At 47.2% G+C, this 14,271-nt stretch overlaps 1 long non-coding RNA gene across 3 annotated transcripts in view; it reads right to left on the bottom strand.

Moving 5' to 3' along the window:
- LOC309795685 overlaps positions 1 to 14,271 on the bottom strand; it is a 56,352-nt gene that overhangs the window by 3,407 nt on the left and 38,674 nt on the right. For 2 of the 3 annotated variants that reach the window (XR_014292333.1, XR_014292334.1), the window contains exon 2: positions 811 to 911. This is a non-coding gene — a long non-coding RNA (uncharacterized lncRNA). Of the gene's footprint in view, positions 1 to 810; positions 912 to 3,309; positions 3,494 to 14,271 lie in introns of those variants that run through there. The other variant, XR_014292335.1, reaches the window with a different exon arrangement.

Below are 14,271 nucleotides of genomic sequence, written 5' to 3'. Positions count from 1 at the left end.
CCCCCCCCAGCTGGGTCACCATCCCTAACCCTCAATAGCATTCTCTGAACTTCCTGATCACCACTACAGCCCCTATTACCCTCGACGGCTCTGTGACGTAAAGAATCTCAGGGAGGGAACCCATATGGTTATTTCAGGGGCTCCTCTGGACAGTACCCTGGAGAGTCTGATGAAAACAAAGGACCCTCTTGCCAGAAACATGCATGTGGGCCAGAAATGTTACACGTTCTTTCCCAGGGGAAGTGTGTCATGGGACACACACACACACACACACGTATGCACACACGTACACACTTCACGGGCCCTGGGTTAACAAGCCCAGTCTAGAACAGAAACACTTGGCTCCGGAGCCTCACACACCCATCACGCTCGCCTCTAGAGCTGGCCCCGGGGACTGTCCCCAGAGAGGCCCTTCCAAGGCTCTTGCTGCATCCGTGCGGCAAGATAACACACTCTCTCTGGCTTCATATCTCCGCCCACACCCACTGTCTTCCCATGTCACCAGCTCTGTGGCCTACGAGCCCCTGCCCTTCCCAACCAGCCTAAGGTGGGCAAGGCCTGGCCAGGGAATGACAAGGCAGGATCTGCAGAGAATCTGGAGAAGACGGAAAGGGGGGAGGGAGATCCTGCCTGCAGATGGCATGGAGGTTGGGGGGGAATGGCCCGAATGACCCAGGGGGCCCAGGCTGGAGAGGGCGGGGCTGAAGGATGTGGCTGAGCCAGGCTCTTCCAAGAAGGAACGTCCCTTCCGGGGAGGTGGACGGGAGACCACGGCCCCTCCGGGAATGAGCGGGATGCTTGGCTGGTTACCTGCGCTACAAACGAATCATGAAGGGAAGGAGGGGGCGTCCACTCCAGCTCTACGCAGGGCCCCCAGCTGGGGATGTGGGGAGGGTCCTTTTGGGGGCCAGCTGTGGAGAGAGAATGAGAGAGAGGCTGTGAGTGAGACAGTCAGTGAAAGGGAGAAAGATGTAGCCAGAGAGACGAGAGGTCAAATACCAGTTTAAAACCACAGGAAAGGGGCTTCCCTGGTGGTGCAGTGGTTGAGAGTCCGCCTGCCGATGCAGGGCACGTGGGTTCGTGCCCCGGTCTGGGAAGATCCCACATGCCGTGGAACGGCTGGGCCCATGAACCATGGCCGCTGAGCCTGCACGTCCGGAGCCTGTGCTCTGCAAGGGGAGAGGCCACAACAGTGGGAGGCCCGCATACCGCAAAAAAAAAAAAAAAACAAAACAAAAACCCACAGGAAACAACACTGTACATTATCACATATATATATGCAGACACACTGCACTATATCTACATACAGTGTGTGTACATATATATATATATTCACACACACACACACATCATGCAATAGTATATAACATTATATGATATAATCCATCAGCACTTCAATCTAGCAAACTACAGTCAGGTCTCATCATCTGAGGTGCTTATGTCCTATAAGGTCACCGTGAATTTGCGATTATGGCCGCTGAGCCGCAGCCCCTGGGGAAAGACAGGGTTAGCTTCCTGCCAGCCTCTGGTCCCATTCTCATCAACCCATCAATATATCCCCTTGGCTTATGTGTGTTTCTGTTTAAAGGCACCTTGTTTGGGACTTCCCTGGTGGCGCAGTGGTTGAGAGTCCGCCTGCCAATGCAGGGGACACGGGTTTGAGCCCTGGTCCGGGAAGATCCCGCATGCCGTGGAGCAACAGAGCCCGTGCGCTACAACTACTGAGCCTGCGCGCCTAGAGCCCATGCTCCGCAACAGGAGAAGCCACCGCAATGAGAAGCCCGCGCACCACGAGAGTAGCCCCTGCTCGTCGCAACTAGAGAAATCCCACGCACAGCAACGAAGACCCAACTCAGCCATAAATAATAAATAAATAAATAATTTTATTTTAAAAATAATTTAAAAAAACAATAAAGACACCCTGTTTAACATAAACGGTTGATTCGCTCACACCGAGCTCAAGGCCCACAGCGCTGTAACTCATGCCTGAGGGCAGGTCACCTCACACGCGCGATCTCTCCAGAGCACATCGCAGCCTTCCTGTGCTTATGGACAGTGGGCGGCCCTTCAGCCCTACACGGGAGGGGCCGGGTTTAACAGCAAAACCACCCACAAAAAGCACAAAAGTGCAAAACAACAGGGCGCTAAAGAGGATGCTTCTTTATAGCTCTCGAGCTGAACAGAGAGGCAGAGGGTCGCCGCATTCAACCTCAGCTGGTAGCACGTGCATCGGGAGACTCAAGATAGACTCACGGCTCTGCACACGTCTGCAAGTGACCAGGAAAGCGCCGTGAGTACTGATTTGGGGGTTAACAATGTTAGCAAACAGGCGGATTCACAAATATGGAATCCACGAATAACAAGGATTGACCTGATGACAGTAATGATGGTGGCTGTGATGACGATGATGATGGCTGCTGGTCTGAAGTACTCTGCACGTATCAGCCTGTTCACCGTCTTTGAATCCCTATGAAGCAGGTGCTTTTCGCAGCCCCATTCCACAGATGAGGAAGGCGAGGCTCAGAACGGTGAGCCATACGCCCTATATCCCTCCAGTGGTCAGTGGTCAGGCTGGGGTCTGAGCCAAGGTCGGCTGACTCCAGAGTCCCCGCCCTTAACCACTATCCCACAGACGGTCCTCTCGTCATATTGTTTCTCTTTTAAATGTGAAGCCAACACGCCACAGGGTCAAGATAAGACGAAGCTGGGTGACAGCCTTTGTTAGCATTTTGTGAATGCCTGGGATAGCTCAGATCCAAAAAAGCGATAAAGCGAGCAGATGGAAGAGAGAGCAGGAACGAGAGCTGCTTCTCCTTTTTATGGAGAGCCCCAGGCCCTGGAAAGAGCTAGAAAGCATCTGTCACAAGACCCTGGAACACGGGATCCTGGCCCATCTAGATTCCAGGTGCACTGCCCTGGACCAGGGTGATCACAAGCGCCCAAGGTGGCTTTGGGAGCGCCGCCAGCTCCATGTGGGTTCCCCCCTCCTCCATGCCCCAAGCTTTGGGTGTGGCCCAAGTTCTGTAAACGTCGGACCAGAAGTAGAGCCAGGAGGTGGGTGTCTCCTGAACAGGGCTCTCCAAAGGGGATCTGCGGGTGAATGTCCAGTGGGAGGCTCCAGCCTGTGAGAATCTGTTATCCATGTGTTTTCATTCAGATGCTAACAGCAGAGCAATGGACGAGGGGGACTTTCCGGGGAGAGGGCAAGGTTCTGCATGGTGATGGGGTGTCTGTTACATGGGGGTTTAAAAATTCACAGCTCAGGTTTCTGTATGTCAACACATATCAATTCAACCATGTTAACTTTACCTTTAAAAAACTGTACAAAACAGGGCTTCCCTGGTGGCGCAGTGGTTGAGAGTCCGCCTGTCGATGCACGGGACGCGGGTTCGTGCCCCGGGCCGGGAAGATCCCACATACCGCGGAGCGCCTAGGCCTGTGAGCCATGGCCGCTGAGCCTGTGCTCCGCAACGGGAGAGGCCACAACAGTGAGAGGCCCGCGTACCGCAAAAAAAAAAAAAAAAAAAAAACCAAAACTGTACAAAATAAATAATCAGCATAGAGTTGTAGTGGGGGAGGAGAGCTAACAGACATGGCAAATGTTGGTAACTGTTAGAGCTGGATGATGGCTACCTGGGGGCTCAGTACACCGTTCTAGTTAATGTACATCTTCTCGAAAGTTTCCATAATAAAAAGAAAACCATTTGTCAATGATCAGCAGGTCCGGGGTTCCTCTGAGATGGGTCCCCTGTTCAGGTGCCAGGGTTGGCATCTATGTCGCCTATCAGGTTGATGCCAAGAGGCCCAGCATGGGGTTACAGTTTGGGGTTGGAGTCAGCAGTTCAAATCTCCACTTCCCCACACGTGGGCTGAAGTCGGGCAAGTGACTTCACCGCTCTAGGCTTCAGTGCCCTCATCTGTAAAATGGGCACAATCATAGTCCTTATTTTCACGTATGGCAGTGGAGAGGCTCTTAGGCCTTTAATCCTCTGGTGTAGTAAAGTATTTTGTAAGCGATAGATACTGTTACACAATCATTTTAGCTGCCATTGTGAATCTTACCTAGTGGGGCAACTCCCAAAGCTTTCTGGCCACAGCACAGTCAGGTTGGACAAAAGTCCCCAGGCCCCAGCTTTTCCACCTGGTGCCTTTTGTCACATTTGGCCCTTGAGCACATTTTGAAGGGTTTACACCCAAGGCAATAGAAATGAAAGCAAAAATAAACAAATGGGACCTAATCAAACTTATATGCTTTTGCACAGTAAGGGAAACCAGAAACAAAAGGAAAAGACAACCTATAGCCTGGGAGAAGATACTTGCAAATGATGTGACTGACAAGGGCTTAATTTCCAAAATATACAGACAGCTCATACAACTCAATAACAACAAAACAAACAACCCAATCAAAAAGTGGGCAGAACACCTGAATAGTCATTTCTCCAAAGAAGACATACAAATGGTCAACAGGCACATGAAAAGATGCTCAACATTGCTAATTATCAGAGAAATGCAAATCAAAACTACAATGAGGTATCACCTCACACCAGTCAGAATGCCATCATCAAAAAGTCTACAAATAATAAATGCTGGAGACAGTGTGGAGAAAGGGGAACCTTCCTGCACTGTTGGTGGGAATGGAAATTGGTGCAGCCAATATGGAGAACAGCATGGAGGCTCCTTAAAAAACTAAAAATGGAGTTACCATATGGAAGGGTTTACATATCATTTGATTATGCACGTGGTCCGACTTCAACTGCCAGGTACCAGGTCTCCTTGGGTCCTTCCAAACCCCTGTTGTTACCCCATTTGTCAGGTGAGATAAACGAGGCTAAATAGAGTGGTGAATGGGAAACCATGGGCCACACACAACCAGTGATACGTGCCCCCTACCCACTCATGCACAGGGCTACCCAGGAGCCTGCAGCTCTCAACCCGGCAGACAGAGGGAGCCTTGAAAGACACAAATGAACCCACTGAGAGTGGAAAGACAGAATTTGAATGCTGTCTGGATATCTGATGATACTAAGAAATTGTGATGAAGATTCTAGGTATAACAATGGCATAGTGTTTTTGTTTTTCTGCTTTTTTTCCTTTAGAGTTCTTACCTTTTAGTAATACATCCTAAAATACATAGGGGTGAAGTGATCAAATGTCTGTGATTTACTGCAAAATAATCCAGTTCTGGGAGGTCAGGGGCATACTGACCTGCGCTGTCCAATACGGAAGCCACTAGCCATGTGTGACTACGCGCATTTAAGTTCAAGCTAATGAAATGAAATTAGGGCAAATGACTTGAGTAGCTATTTGTCCAAAGAAGATATACAAATGGCCATAAGCACAGGAAAAGATGATCCACACCACCAATCATTAGGGAAATGCAATCAAAACCACAGATGCCGCCCCACCCCCATTAGAAGGGCTACTATCAAAAAACCAAAAATTAACAAGTCTTGCCGAGGACCTGGAGAAACTGGAACCCTGGTGCTCTGTTAGTTAGTGGAAATGTAAAATGTTGCAGCTGCTGTGAAAAACACTTGGGCGGTTCCTCAAAAAATTAAAAATAGAATTAGCATATGACCCAGCAAGTCCACTTCTGGATATATACACAAAAGAATTGAAAGCAGGGTCTTGAAGACAGATTTATACACCCACGATCACAGCAACACTATTCACAAGAGCCAAAAGGTAGAAACAACCCAAGTGTCCATCAACAGATGAATGGATAAGCCAAATGTGCTGTCTATTTACAATGGAATAGCATTCAGGGAGGAAATTCTGATACACGCAACAGCATGGATGACCTTAAGCTAGGTGAAGTGAGCCAGTGACAAAAAGACAAAGATACCATCTGATGCCACTTATGACGGAGAGACAGGAAGTAGAATGGCAGCTGCCAGGGACTGGGGGCAGGGGAGGAGAAACCGGGAGTTATTGTTTAGTGGGTGCAGAGTTTCAGTTCTGCAAGATGCTACAAGTTCTGGAGAAGGATGGGGGTGAAGGTTGCACAACTATGCAAACGCACTTACTGTCGCTGAATCGTACACTTCGAAATGGCTGAGATGGTAGGTTGTGTTATGTATATTTTACTGCAATAAACACATGGGAAAAAAAGGGGGACAAGGAGGAATGTGAAAGTTTTAAATAAAAAAGATTTACCTTAAGAGTGTAAAGGAAATTAAACATTTAGTTTGCGGTCACGGTGGCGACATTTCGTGGGCTTGACAGCCACACGTGGCTGCTGGCTACCACACAGGACACCGCAGATCTAGAATATTCCCACGGTGGCAGAAAGCTCTCTTGGACAGCGCTGGTCTGTCAGAGTGGCGGAAAACTGAAAATTGGCAAAGAGTTGGTTGATGGGGTCCATGTTTTACTATTCTACTTTGTGCACATTTGCAGTTTTCCAAAATGAAAATTTTTTATTTTGAAAATACTTGAACATCAAAAAATCATACGTCTCTCTGATTTTTTGTTGTCTGTCTCCCCCACCAAAATGTCAACCCCCCCCCCGAGGACAGGGATTTTGTCTGTTTTGTTCCCTGTGGGACACCCAGAGCCTGCACAGAGCATGGCACATGGTAGGGGGTCACTAAATATTTGTGGGGTGAACAAATGAATTTGCACAGGTGGTTAAACAAACCCAATCATTCGTTCAAAGAGCAGCCTGGTGAGAAAGGCATTTACTAATTGCCCGCTCTGTGTCCAGCATGGGGGAGAGCTGAGGATACCGTAACGAACAAAAGCAGACCCAGTCCTTGACTTTGGGCAAGATCAGGACTAGTGGTTCTCAACCAGGGGTGACATTAGACGCCCCTCTCCTTCCTCGACACACACATACTCAAAAAGCTTTTGAAAAAGTGACCGGGGAGGTGGGGGACACACAATTAGCATGCAAAGCTGCAACCCCAAATTACGCACAGGGGAGCGGACGCCTTGCGCTCCTTCAGAGCAGAAGCTTTAAAAGCCATCGCACGGTTCTGCCCAAGTCCTGGCATGACAATGGGTACGTGGACGGAGCCACAGCCAATGCACGAAGCTCGGACACACGAGCGAGAGAGGAGCCTTTGCTGCTGTCAGCTGCTGAGATCTAGGGCTCACTCATTACTGCAAAGCACTCAGCCGAAGCTGGCTGATACATCTAGGAAGAGCCTACCCTGCCCCAGTGCTTCCTTGCTATCAGGCCCTGTGCTAACCCCACACCTATTGATTCCTCCCAGGCCCCGGGGAGGCAGGAGGAACATTTCCCACAGCGCAGGAAACTGAGGCTCCCAGGGGTCAGGACACTTGCCCCAAACCACACTGTGAGGCCAGAATTTGAACTCAGACCCTGTGATTCTGAAGAACCTCCTTCTCCACCACTGGGCTATCAAAAGCACGAAAAGATGGGCTTGCGAAACCACAACCAGCTCAAGAGAACAGCCACGATGCAACAATGACCAAGTGTCCTTCCAGAAAATCCTGTGAATTCCTCCGGCACTTGGAATGCCATCGGAGTTTTGCGTTGTCATCAGGAGTTGTGCAGAAGCCAGGCTGCTGAGCAGGATACAGAATTAAAAGTCCCCGCAAAGCCCCAGAAACAGGCTAATTTTAATTTAGATTTAAGTTAATGCTAGTAACCCTCAGGTTATTTGCAAGTCATAAAAATCAAAGTCGACGGGACACTACCATTTGCTCATGGGAAGTGATAGGTGAAGAGGATGTGGCAAAGTCTAGCTGTTGCTTTTCCAAACACCATTTCCCCACCCCTCCTCGCCTTGCTCACAGAAGCCTGATGCTGCTCGGGGTAACCCCTGCCAATTCCAAGATGTAAACAAACGCTGTTCTGAGTCAGTCAGTCTTTTTCCAACTATGGGTCATGCCTTTGAGGGTTGTGAAATCCAATTAGCAGGTTGTGACAAGGAATTTTGTTTTAAGTTAAAGAGTATGGGGTCAAATGGAATGGGATAGAATAGGAAATATTCAAAGGCATCACACAGGGTAAGCAAAAGGATCAGTTTGTGATACTCGTTTCAATTTTGTGTGTCTCTGTGTGTACATATTTCCGACTGTGGGTTGTGGCCAAAATAGCTTTAAAATAATTGGACGAGGCCAGTGGCACTGCTCTCCCCTTTATCAGCCATTCACTTTCCCAGGCTTCCTAGCAGCTAGGCTAGCCATAGTTTTGCAAATAAGTAAAAGCCAAAGTGTACAGAGTTGGGTTCTGCTCAATGAATCTTTTGGGGAAGACAGAATTTGGGAAAGGTTTTCTTCCAGAATATAAAGACAGAGCTTCTCTAGGGAGAAAGTCTTTTGCTTCCTGCTTCCAGCTTTGAATACAGTTGAGAAGACTGGAGCTGTGGCAGCTATTTTGCAATCATGAGGCAATAAATCTGAGGCTGGTAAGCCCACCTACGGAGGATAACTGATGAGAGGAGAGAAAAAGACTAGGTTCTTAACACTCCTCATGGGTTGCCTGCCTCCAGACTTCTTAATCCTTACAGTTTAAGCCACTGTTAGGTTTTCCGTTATTTGCAGTCAAACACAACCTGACACAAACGAGTTGGCATTTCTACACATCTTTGCAGCCCATCACAAGGACTCTCAAAGCCTTCCGTGGGTCAAGGACTGTACTCTGTGAATCCGCTGATTGAGAAGAGAGGCCCAGCAAAATGGGAGAGGGCTGATGGCAAGGGGATCTGGAAAAAAGACCACTGGGGCCAAAAACTCTTCTTCTCCCTAGTCCCACTGTTTACAGCTCCTCCTATTTATTATCCAACCCTTGAACTTGGGCTGGCCTTCTGACTGGCCTTGGCCAACAGAATGTGGTGGAAGTGATGGTGTGCGTTTCTGAGCCTACTCTTTGCCCAGCTGCCATGTGACAAAGTCCAGGCTAGCCTTTCGGAGGACAAGAGACACATGCCCATCACCTCTATCATCCCAGCTCACAGCCAGCCAAGCCCTAGAAGCAGAGCTGCCTAGCTGACCTACAGCTGACCACACCCAGGTAAGACAGAAGTAACCAGAGGTACCCAAGGCCAAATTCTAACCAGTGGAACCACCGTTTTGTTTTAATCCACTGTGGCGCATCGCGTTTTCCAAACATGGCTGAAATAATGTCTACAACCTCCCATGATCTACCAAGGTGGGATCTTGCCAGTCCCCTTGAATTGAGGAAACTTTGTGACTACTTCAACCAGGACAGTGCAACAGAAGTGCCACTATGTGACTTCTGAAGCTAGGTCATAAAAGTCAACTCAGTTTCTGCCATGTCCACCAGGACATTGACCCTGGAAGCCCTAAGCCACCTTAATAGAATTCTTACCGCTCTGAGGCCACCATGCTATGGGGAAGCCTAAGCTAGACACATGGAGAGACCATGAGTAGATGCTCTGGTTGATGGTCTTACCTTCAAGTCATCCCAGCCCAGGTGCCATGCATGGCATATGAACAAGCCCTCAGCCCCCAGCCTGCGAGTCTTCCCAGCCAAGACTGCAGACATCATGGAGCAGAGACCCACTATGTCAAATTCCATGTCAAATTCTTGGCCCATAAAACCTGTGAGCATAATACAGTTGTTCCATTAAGCTGCTACATTTTGGGGTAATCTGTTAAACAGCAACAGTAACCAGAACAGCCTCTAAACTTGGGGGTTATTTGTTATGTGGCAGCAGCTAGCTGATACAGCCCTCTCTAGAGACTAAGTACCAACTTTGACCTCACACCTCTGACTCACCCAACTCTTTCTTTTTTTTTTTTTTTTAATTAATTCATTTATTTTTGGCTGCATTGGGTCTTCATTGCTGCGTGCAGGCATTCTCTAGTTGCGGCGACGGGGGCTCTTCTTTGTTGTGGTGCACGTGCTTCTCACTGTGGTGGCTTCTCTTGTTGCGGGGCATGGGCTCTAGGTGCATGGGCTTCAGTAGTTGTGGCATGCAGGCTCAGTAGTTGTGGCTCACGGGCTCTAGAGCGCAGGCTCATTAGTTGTGGCACATGGGTTTAGCTGCTCCGCAGCATGTGGGATCTTCCCGGACCGGGGATTGAACCCATGTTCCCTGCATTGGCAGGTGGATTCTTAACCACTGTGCCACCAGGGAAGCCCCTCACCCAAGTCTTACCCATTCCACCTCCCAAATCTCTCCACTTTATCTCTTCCTCTCCATGACCACTATTCCTGCCCAGATCCAGGCCTCACCATCTCTCTTTTCATCTATCCATCCACCCAGACTTTTGGGGAGAGAGAAAGAAAGAGCTCTTTGGAGAGCAATTAAAATCGACACCACCTTTATGTTCAGCGACCTTTAGAGTTCTAAAATCACTGAATTAGTTTAACAACATAAAAGCGTGCCCTATAAAACTTGGATTGCTCATAAAGCAACTGGTGTCTAGCTCCTAAAAGCCTTGTTTACACAGGTAGTCACACACTAGAAATGTTCGGTATGTTCTCTCTTTCCCTTTTTGCCATTCACCGCTGTTCTAAATGAAGCTATAAAGCCACAGACTTGCCAAGAAAATCAGGCATCTGAAAAGGTTTTTGAATTTTTTCTTAATACTAGTGTGTAAAAAACAGGGGGGAAACTCTGAGGAGTGAAACAGGTAACGGGGTGGGGTGAAGGGAACAAAAGCAGCGATTACACTGACCAGACACAGGGCTGCCCAGGGCATCGAGCAGAAGAGAACACTTCAAGTTCAGGAAAAAATGGAGTTAAGAGAAGCGAAGGGGAAAGAAAAGCCCCTACAACATTCCACACATGCTTTAGACCACTTGTTCCTAAACGTGGGCAGGCACCAGAATCACCTGGAAGGCTTTTAAAAGAAAGAATGAAAGAATGGACTTCAGAATCAGCAGGTTGGGGGCAGGGGCGGGGGGTGCTGAAAATTTGCATTTCTAACAAGTTCCCAGGTGATGCTGATGCTGCTGGTCCAAGGACCACTGCTCTAGAAGCTTTTGTCTCTTTAGTTTTCCTTCTGGGGCTCTTGCTCTTGCATAGAACACAAGCCACCAGTTCCTAGCCAGTGCCCAGGCCCCTGACAATGTGGCCTCGCAGGGTCCCCTCCGAGGCTCAGGAGGGTCCAACAGCCAGTCTCAGTCTGATATCCTTTTAAACAGAACTTGGATTTGGTTCCATTCAGCAATGTACCCTCCTAAGAGGACGACTCACAGTGAGTATAGGCCTTTTGCCCCTTTGCCAGAGACTTCCTTTCTCAGCCTCCTTTGCAGCCAAGTGTGGACATGGGAAGATGTTTACATTTGGATAAAAAAGACAGAACCTTACATTGGGAAGATTATTTGCCCCTACTCTTTCCTGCTTGAGAGAATGATGTGAAGCATGGTGACAATGGCCAGTGCTACAGCAGCCATTTTGCACTCCTGAGGGGGAAGGCCCAGTGAATCAGAGACAGACCCAGCATCCTGGCAATATTGAGCTGCCAACTATGCCTGGAATGGCCTTCAACTAGATGTGTTGTTCCAGAAGAGAACTAAAAGCCTGAATTAACTAAGGTTAAACATACACCTACTCTATGACCCAGAAATTCCACTTCAAGGAATTGACTTAATGGATGTGAAAAGTATGTCTACAAAAACATTTGTACAGAAGTTTTCATAGCAGCATTATTCACAAAAGCCCCAAATTGGAAACAGCACAGTGTCCATCGACTGGTAGATGGAGAAACAAACTATGCTATATCCACGCACTTGAATACAGCTTGATAATGAAAGGGAATAAACTACTGATACACGCAAGGTCATGGATGAATCTCAAATCCACCATGCTGAGGAAAGGAAGCCAGACACAAAAGACCATTCACTGTGCGATCCCCTTGAAGTAAAGTTCTAGTGAAAGTGATGGGGAAAAAAATCGGAGGTGTGATTGCCTTAAGCGAGCAGCAGGAGGGGGAGAGGGCTAAGTACTGACTAGGAAGGTCCACGAGGAAATCTTCTGGGATGATGGAAATGGTCTGTAGCTAGATCTGGGTGATGGTTACATAGGTAATATTGGCCAAAATTCATCAAGCAGTGCACTTAAGGTTTGTGCCTTTTATTATACTTACTTTGTATCCCAGTAAAGCACAGCTTAAAAAAACAAAAAACAAAAAAACCCTACACAATCCATTCTTGTTATTCGTGGTAGTTATGTTCGACAAAGTTGCCACAAACACTGAATTAGAGAATAAGGAACTATTGCTCCTGGGGGAAATACAGGTTCTTATGAGCCTCTGGTCCCAACATTTTCATCAACTGATCAATACATAACCTTGTTTTTACATGTGTTTCTGTTTAAAGACGCCTGATTTAATATATACGGCTGATTCATTCGCAGTAAACCCATAACCAACGGCGCTGTAACTCACACCTGAACGAAGCTCATCTGAGACACATCACAGCCTTCTGGAACTTAGGAACACTAGCCAACACTTCAGCACAATGTTTGCGGGGCATTTTAAACAGCTAAACCAGCAACCAAAAGCCCCCAAATGTGAAAAACGTGGCACTAAACAGACCAAGAAAAAGCCACTTGGCTACAGTAAGAGCTGAAACAAGAAGACAGAGGGTCGCCCTGGTTGATCTCAGCTGGGAACAGGCACACAGCACAACTCAAATTTTTCACTTGCTCTGCACATGTCTGTAAATGACTGGGAAAGCACCCGGTGTGCTGATCTGGGGGTTACAAAGAAATTTTACCAGGTAGATGAATTCACAAATATGGCATGTGGGAATGAGAATCAACAGTACAGGGAAATATTGGTCAAGATTATAGCACACTTATTTACCCTTTACCTGGAGATTTCACTCATGGTCTGATCCTACAGGTACAACCTGATATATCCAAAATTATACATTTAGGAGGTTTTTAGGGCAAGGTGTGTGTCTACCAGCGAGATATTGGAAGTAATCCACTGGCCATCACTGGAAAACAGGTTAAATAAACTGGGTCCATCTAAATGGGAATACTATGCAGCTGTAAAAAAGAATGAAGAATACAAATGGCCAGCTATATGGGAAAAGAATCTGAAAAACAATACATATATGTACATATATAACTGAATCACTTTGCTGTATACCTGAAATTAACACAACATTGTAAATCAACTATACTCCAACGTAAAATTTTTAAAAAAAATTTTTTTAAAGAATACAAACGGCCAACAAGCCCATGAAGAGATGCTCAACATCAATAGCCACCAGGGAAATGCAAATCAAAACCACAAGTGGATGGGCTTCCCTGGTGGCGCAGTGGTTGAGAGTCTGCCTGCTGATGCAGGGGACACGGGTTCGTGCCCCGGTCTGGGAAGACCCCACATGTCACGGAGCGGCTGGGCCTGTGAACCATGGCCGCTGCGCCTGCACGTCCGCAACGGGAGAGGTCACAACAGTGAGAGGCCCGTGTACCGCAAAAAAAAAAAAACCCACAAGTGGAGACTGCTTCACCCACTAGGATGGCTACAATCAAAAAGACAGACAATAATCAGTGCTGGTGAGGATGTGTAGAAATCAGAACACTCATACACTGCTGGTGGGAATGGAAAATGGCGGGGCCTCAGTGGAAAGTAGTCTGGGAAACTCCCCAAACAGTTAAACACTGTTACCATGTGACCCAGCAATATCACTCCTACATATAGACCCAAGAGAAATGAATACATGCATTCACACAAAAACCTGTATACAAATGTCCATAGCAGCATTATTCATAATAGCCAAAAGGTTGAAATAACCCAAATGTCCACCAACGGATGCATGGATCCACAAAACGTGGTCTCTCAATTTGGTGGGATATTACTCAGACATCAAAAGGAATGAGGTACTGATATACCACAGTACAACATGGATGATCCTTGAAAGCATCATGCTGAGTGAACGAAGCCAGACACAAAGGACCATATATTGTATGATCCCATTTTATGAACTGTCCAGAATAGACAAATCCACAGAGACAGAAAGATTAGTGGTTGCCAGAGGCTGTGGAGAGGGAGGAATTTGAAGTGGCTGTTCTTGGGCACAAAATTTTGGGGGGGGGGTGTGATAAAATTGTTCTGAAACTAGATAGTGGTGATGGTTGCACATTATAGAATCTTGAATATATAACCTGTGAATCTACTAGAAAGTGCTGAATTGTACACTTTAGATGGGTGAATTTCATGGTATGTGAATTATATGTTAATAAAGATGCTATTTTTTAAAAAGGAACAAGGATGTTCTCCATATACTGACAGAGAAAGTTCTCCACGACTATTGTTCTGTGCGAAAGTAAAATGCAGAACAGTGTATAAAACGTTACCATCTGCTTAAAGACA

Source organism: Mesoplodon mirus (assembly GCF_964341445.2).
Source record: "Mesoplodon mirus genome assembly, chromosome: 19".
Taxonomy (NCBI): Eukaryota; Metazoa; Chordata; class Mammalia; order Artiodactyla; family Ziphiidae; genus Mesoplodon; species Mesoplodon mirus.
Note: the sequence above shows the minus strand (reverse complement) of the source record. Positions and strands in the feature narration are given on the sequence as shown.